We start from the raw sequence: 7,847 nt of genomic DNA on the forward strand, positions 1-7,847 counted from the left end.
ATAATTGAATTAGATAAGAATATTAGAAATATTTTACTTAGGATGAAGAGCAGTTTTAGAATTTCTTTTTCATGAACCTGTTTTAGTATGAGACTCAAATCATCACCACTAGAATTGTGAAGGAAAAGCCGCCGTGACGAAGGCGAGAATGGGACACCGAACACGACATAAAATTCTAAATGAAAATTGGGGATTGGAGTATATGACTGATCTTCATGTCCCAAAAACATAAAATAGAATTTTGCTTTATGTAATTTGATCACCATGTAGCTATGAAACTATAAGATTTAAACTAAGTGATTAAAGTGGATGAGTATATATTGTGATATTGTGGGCATTCGAATTCTTAGCAATGAACAGTTACCAATAGAAGTTTAGAGTAAATTTTAAAGTCAAGTAATTAACTGTTTTTCCCCCAATTAACACTTATATTTAAAAACAATTGGAAAAGATTATAAAAGAAGTTAGCTAAAATGAATTTATTCCCTACATGTTGACTAAAAATATGTTAGTCACTTAAATTTTCTCAAAATCTTATTTCACAGCCATAAAATAATCGTCACCATTATACAGATAACGAGTTGGTAAAAAAATAAAGACTAATGCTAGGGCCAGTAATTTTTGTGATTAGTAACCATTAAATAGTCATCAATGATGATTTAATGGTGTGAGATTGGTATGAGATTTTATCTAATGACTCACTTTTCTCTACTAATTATATGCTGGCCAAAATTTAATAAAATTATTGGTCCCTAGACTTTTCCAAAAAAAATAATTAACAATATGAAAAAGTAGATATACATTAGATTGAATAGAATTAAAATTACGGGTGATCACAGGTTGGTTCAGTTAGGGTTTAGAGATTTGATACATTCAAATTGACCACAAAGGATAAAGGACGACTTGATGTCTTGATCAAATCGGTTTAGTTTTTACACATTTTTTTAAAGTCCAATTACTTTAACCAAATCATCAGTTTGGACGGGTACAGTAATTAGTTTATTAGCCTATTTAAATAAATGTTAGAAATTTAAATTTTATTTTGTACGTACATTTATTTATTGGCTAACAACAAATTCTTAAATAGATCTCAGATTTATGATAAATTAGTCATTGACTTATCAAACAAAAAATATTATGATAAAAACAAAAATATATCCTTCTTTTTATATATGTTGTACGGGTATAGTATGTACAGATATATTTATTTTTATAACTACAAATATATATTAATTTATTTACCTATAAATTATGTCAATAGTTAATTATTCTGACTATAAATATAAATTTAATTTGCATTTTTTAATACTTTAAAACCATCATATGTATTTTTGTTGTGTGTAACACTCTATTACACAGAGTCTTATGTTTAAGTTAATAAACTGAAGTGGTAAAGTATTACGACCTCTAAAAGTAAAATATATATAATAATGATAATGAAAAGAGATAAAATACTAGGAGTTTTGAAAAATAGATAAAACAAATCGCAAAATAAAAAAGCGCAACCCTTAGGAAACGTGGTTACTTGTGTGAGAAGAAAACTAAAGCTCAATAATAAATATATACAAATGCACGAGTAGAGGGTCAATAATACAAAATAATAAGCTCCTAACTCAGCCTGCGAAACTAAGGCTGGCCGGAGAACAGATGCATACATACATATACATAATAGCCCAAAAGAAAATGTTCAAAATCCTAGTTCTCCAATAAAACCTCTAAGATGTACATAAACAAAGTATTCGTACATCCGCTCGACCTGTATCTGAAAACAATAACACAGTATGGAATGAGAACCTCATGGTAAAGGTGCCATGCACTTAATATATAAGGTCCTGAAAATGCCAGAGACGATCCTAGAACACCGACAAATAGATTATAAAGCTTAGAATACTAAACAGAAACCATAAAAGGGTAGATATCTAGGAAAAACTAAGCCTAGCTTTAACTTAATCTCAGTTCTAAACCTTTCCATCTTTCCTCTATTCCTCCATCTCCCAAGGGCATTTCACAGACAAACAAGCAGATAAAGACAAGCACAAGTAGAGTACAATTACTGCAGAAACAATCATACAATTAACAAAACAACCACATTTAGGCACACCTAACTAATGCACAAACAAGTAATACAAGCAATATATATGCATATGATGCATGCCTGTCCTATGACTGAGATATCATCTGTCGGTTATATAGCCAACCCGACATGTCCTGGTAGCTAACCATGGACTGAAACACCCATGCAGAGCAAGTTGGTTTGAGCTACAACTCCCTTGTTACTACCCGCTTAACCCGGAGCCAGTGGAATAACCACTACTGCGCTACTACCCAGGCAGGTGTTTAAAAGTTCAACCTGGAGCAAGTGGAAGATCCACTACTGCTGCTACTACCCAGGCGTCACAAACATACATTTATTCAACTTAAATCAATCATGATCATTATCAATTCTCAAACATTAACTTGGAGCAAGAGGGACAAACCACCATCCTTGCTACTACCAAAGTATCTCAAGCATACATTTATTTATTCCAAATGAGTTCAATCGTCCATCAACATATCACGTTCATAAATGTTCATCATTTTCATAACATCTTTACGCTTCTTATTCATAATCCATCATTTTACCCTTTACTTCACCCTCAAGTTACCCTAATTTCCTAACTCCAACTAATTACTAAGCTTACTAATAAGTTCTAGGGTTAAGAGGATAAAAATGGAAGCTTAGAGGTTCGGAACCATGTTTGAATTATAAAAATACAGGTGCTGAAAAACAGAGTGTGTGCGTACGCATACAAGTGTGCGTGCATACAACTTGTGAAAGACAGAACGTGTGCGTCCGCACAAATGCGTGCGTACGCACACCAACCAGAAATCACTTAGTGTACATGCGCCACATCTATGCAAGCGCCACCAGCAGAAAGCATTTCCTAAAACCTTTCTTTTCAAAGAAACAATATTTACTTTTTTAGAAATCCAAAACCTTTCTTTTCTTATAAGAAAATCTTAATCAGTTTCCTAGACTGTATGAATAGCCAATCTATTCCTAGCATAGGTTCATTAAGTCTATGATGAGCCAGCTTGATCATACTTTCCTAAAACCTCAATCAGAAACCAATCAAGGCCCCCAGCTCAAGCAACTCAAACAAATCAACAATTAAATTATCATCTCATCATCATTACCCAATCTCAAAGGTACCACAACAAAAACAAACACAGACAAATCAGACAAGAAAAATACAAGTATAGATAGCAGTTAATAACAGTTAAGCAGTTAGGCAAACCCAAACAAATTCAAACTCAAGCAAAGCATACAAATGCAAATGATGAATGCCTGTCGTATGACTGATGAGTCTCATCTGTCGGATAGAAAGCCAAACCCGACATGTCCAGTAGTTAACCCTAGACAGAACACCAAACACAGAACAAGTGGGACAACGCCGCAATCCTTGCATCTTACCCGCGTACCCAGAACAGGGGACAACTTCACCCTTGCTTCTTACCTGTGTGGTGTTACAGTTCTCAACCCAGATCAAGCGGTGACAGAAATTAACCCTTGCATCTTATCCAAAGTCTTGAACTCTTATTCGGAGCAAGTAAATAACACTACTGCATCTTACCCGGTCACATATATCTCAATCAAATTTAATTTCATTTTCAAATTCATTCTCAATATCATTCAATTCAATCCCATAATTCAAATTCAGTTTTCATCATTCTTAATCTTCATCTCTTTTCTGGAGTAAGTGGACAACGCCACTGCCTCTTACACGGGATCACATGTCTCATTCATTTACAAATTATCGTTTTCTGCACTTCCTCAACCATAATTCATTCTTTTTTAAATAAAGCAAAACTAAAAATATAATTCTTTTCTGAATAACCCAAAATCAAATTATAAAATCCTTTAAAAATCCAAAGCGTTCTAATAAGCACTTCAAACAAAATCTCCAATTTTATAAAAATTTGGACAGCATCTCCACTAAAACTCGGACTCTGCCACCCTTCTCGGGTCCCATCCAAAAATTCCTCAAACCCTTCTCATTCATTTCCAAATAGCAAATCATTTTCAATAATCAAACCATTTTCAAATATCAATTTCTTTTCAAGTTTGTTGTAAACTAAATTCCGAAATCAAATAATGTTCAATATCAAATCATATTTCAATATTAAATATTTTCTAAAATCAAATTATTTTTTCAATAATAAAACGTTTCCAAATCCTCAAGGAAACCAATTCGGCAACCGCCACTTTAAATAAAACAATCACTCAAAATATTAAACATTCTCAAACAGTCAACAATTCTACCCGACAAACAATCACAATCATCCAGAGCAACTCAGTTCAATCCGTAAGACTCACACAATCACCATAAATATATTTTTGCATCAATGTCGATTTATAATAATTCTCAAAAATAAATTGAGTTTAAGAAAAGCGCCCCTACCTCGTTCGCGACTTAAATACGTGACAAACTCTGTTTCTATTCTTATCTTGCAGCAACGGCATCAAAATCGACCATCTCCACAGCAAACACAGCCTTTAAACACAATATGCAAGAACTATAGCACAATAATCTATAACAGAATAATGACAAATAGGGATTTTCGAAGCAAAAGCAGCTTACTACATAACAAGAAACCATGAGCAGTGCAGTCGCAGCTCCGGCGGTCTTCACCGGTAAGAACAGAAATGACGTGAACACAGAACCACTTAGAACAAATCTGGTGCAATGGATTTTCACCGAATCGAAACCAAACGGCGGATGACCCAAGAAGGCAGAGGCTTCAGCTGCGGTGACGGACCTTCGGCGATGGCGGAGGAACGGCGATGACGCAGGCAGCGACACCTCCCTCTCTCACTCACAAGCTTTCGCTCTCCTCTTCGTGACATCGCTAGGGACAAAGAGGCACGAGCTTTCTCTACTTCCAACACAAATCCCTTCACACATGGCACGGGCGGCACTAACGGCGGCTTCTCCCTCTTGGTGCGACGCAACGGCGGCGCAAGGATGGCAGCGACGCGTGGTTCGACGGCGCTTCAGGGCGTGGCGCGGTGCGCCGATTCTCTCTCTTATTTCTCCCTTTTCTTTCTTCGGTCGCTCTCTCCCTATGTTTCTTTCTTTCTTCCTCTTCTTTTGTTTCCTGAAGCAGCTGGGTGTTAGGTTTGGGAAAGGGAATGGCGGTGGGGTAGAGTGTTAGGGTTTGGGTAGTTTAAGTAATTTTAATAAAATTAGGGGTATAGAGTATTAATTAAAAATCTAATTTAATCCCTTAAAATTATTTTAAAAATATTATTTAATTATCAATTTTCTAATTGGCTTTCAACCAAGTATTTTAATTTAAAATTAGAGATAATATAATTAATTTTTTTTGTTTATAAAAATTAGAGTATTAAGTTCTGAAATCTCAATTATTTAAACTAAGTCATATAAAATTTTTATTATTTTACGATTACTAAACTTCATAATTTAAATATAATAAATAATTTGATAATTATAAAATCAGATAAAATCTTAAATTATTTTAAACTCAATTAATCAAAATTTGCTTTAGTTATCTTTAATATAATAATTTTTGAGATTAAAAATTTTGGATCTTACAGCGGTTGACTCTGACTTTTGCCCCAATAATTACCGTCGTTTTTGCGACAAAAAATCCATTTCGACAGTAACTTTTTTTGCGACGAATTTCGCTTTCTTTTCATCGGTAAATCTGATGGTAAATTTGCTATTCCTCTGCGACGGTAAATCTGTCGCTTCTCTGCGATGGTAAATCCAACAACACTCAACGTTTTTCTTGTAGTGTTCTAAATCTTTTTGTGATGCTTTTGGCCAAATAAAAATTGCACCATAGCGAAACGTGTTCCAACCTTTATGAGAGCATTTTCTGGTATTTGAGAGGTCTAATAACTGAATTAAACAAGAGGTAAGGGTTAGAATTAGTTAGAATATATTTGTGCTTGTTTTCGGTATTCATATGATCCACTTTATGTAATTTGTGCTTGATTTTTAATTCTAAAAATTCTTTGAGTTATCTCTGTTTTGACTTATTAAATATATGCAATATGAAATATATTTGCCTTTGAATTTCGTGTGATAACAGCAAAAAATATGGAAACACTTGGGTTTAAGTTTCAAGCTTTAAAAGTCCCTATAAGTGGAGAAAAATGTAAAAACTGCACCTCTAAAAATTTTTAAAAAAATAGTTTTAATCCTATGAAACAAGTGGGTACAAAAAAAAGAGTATTATAGTCATTTCTCAGTAAAAAGAGGGTTAAAAATATAATTTAAATAAGATACAAGTATAATTCCGAATTCAATGGTTTTAGGGATAAAATAGTAATTATAAAAATTAGTTAGGTCAAAGATTTAATAAAAATAAAGTTTGGAACCTAAATAAAAATTTGGGTAAAGTACTAAATTAATCCTCTACAGTTGGGCATAATCCTGTTTTGGTCCTTAAGGTTTAAAATGTCCTATTTGAATCCAAAAAAGCTTTATTTAGCTTAAATATAGTCCCACTGTGAAATCAAAGTTAAATAATTAACGGAATGTCCTATATGACAGCAGTACAAGAATAAGGTTGATAATATGGAAAACAAGGACAAGCTCCTTGGGAACAAAATTAACTGTGGATGCATCAATACATTTATTTATCATTATTCTTATAATTTAAACAAAATATTTTCTATATAACTAAAGAGAATGATAAATAAATGTATTGATTCATCCACGGTTGATGTCATTCCTCTGAAACTTGTACTTGTTCTCCAGATTATCGACTTATTCTTATATTGTTGTTATGTAGCACATTCCGTTAGTTATTTAACTTTAACCTCATGGTGGAACTACATTGAAGCTAAATGAAACTTTCTTTGATTCAAATAGGACACTTTAAACTTTAAGGACCAAAACAGGATTATGCCCAAACGTAGGGGACTAATTTAGTACTTTATTCTAAAAATTTTAGTAGCAGTAACTAAAATACATAACAGAGTTAATAAAGGGTAAAATAGTCCTTTAGGCTCCTAAGGGTAAAATTGGCGTTTAACAAAAATACTAAGTCTAATTTGGTCATAAAAAATAGTAGGATCAATACCTTAAAATTTTAATGCTAAATAAGGTTAAACGGTAAAATTAAAGTACTTAGGGATAAATTAGTAATTCTAGGCATACAGTGAAAATAATTAAAAATAATTAATTAACTTAATGAAGGGTAAGAAGGTCTTTTAGTAAAAATATGAGAGTAAAATGGTAAAGTAATAATATTAGTGGTAAAAGCGTCACTAAAAACTTAAAAAAACGGTAAAAGAGAAATTATGTACAAAAGGGTAAAATTAGAAATATATAAAAGAGCAAAGGCAAAATAGTAAATGTGAAAAAGGTTGAGAGATTTAAAGAGAAGAGATTGGGCACAAGTTTTTATAAAATAAAAGGACAGAGAAGTGCCTTAGAGATAAATTTTATTTGCACTATAAGAAAAACACTAAATACCGTCGGATTTAGCATTGAAGAGTAGCGACAGATTTACCGTCAGATTTACCAATGATATCAAATTCGTAAGGTTAAGTAATTACCAGCGAATTCTATTTTCCAACGGTAAATCTGTCGGTATTATTTGGAAGGAAAATAAATTAAATTGGCGCGTCATTTACCGTCGAATTTTTCCAATGCTAACTCCAATTAGTGAAACACTGCGTTTTAGTGACCGGCAATGGTTTACAAATGCATTTTTTCGACAGTAAAGGGGCTTAAATTCAAATAATGAACCCTCACCCCCCTCATTCAAAACCATCACTACCATCTCCTCTCTCTCTCTCTCTCTCTCCCTCTCTCTCTCTCTCTCTCTTT

The sequence above is a fragment of the Arachis duranensis genome, chromosome 4 (assembly GCF_000817695.3).
Source record: "Arachis duranensis cultivar V14167 chromosome 4, aradu.V14167.gnm2.J7QH, whole genome shotgun sequence".
NCBI classification, from domain to species: Eukaryota; Viridiplantae; Streptophyta; class Magnoliopsida; order Fabales; family Fabaceae; genus Arachis; species Arachis duranensis.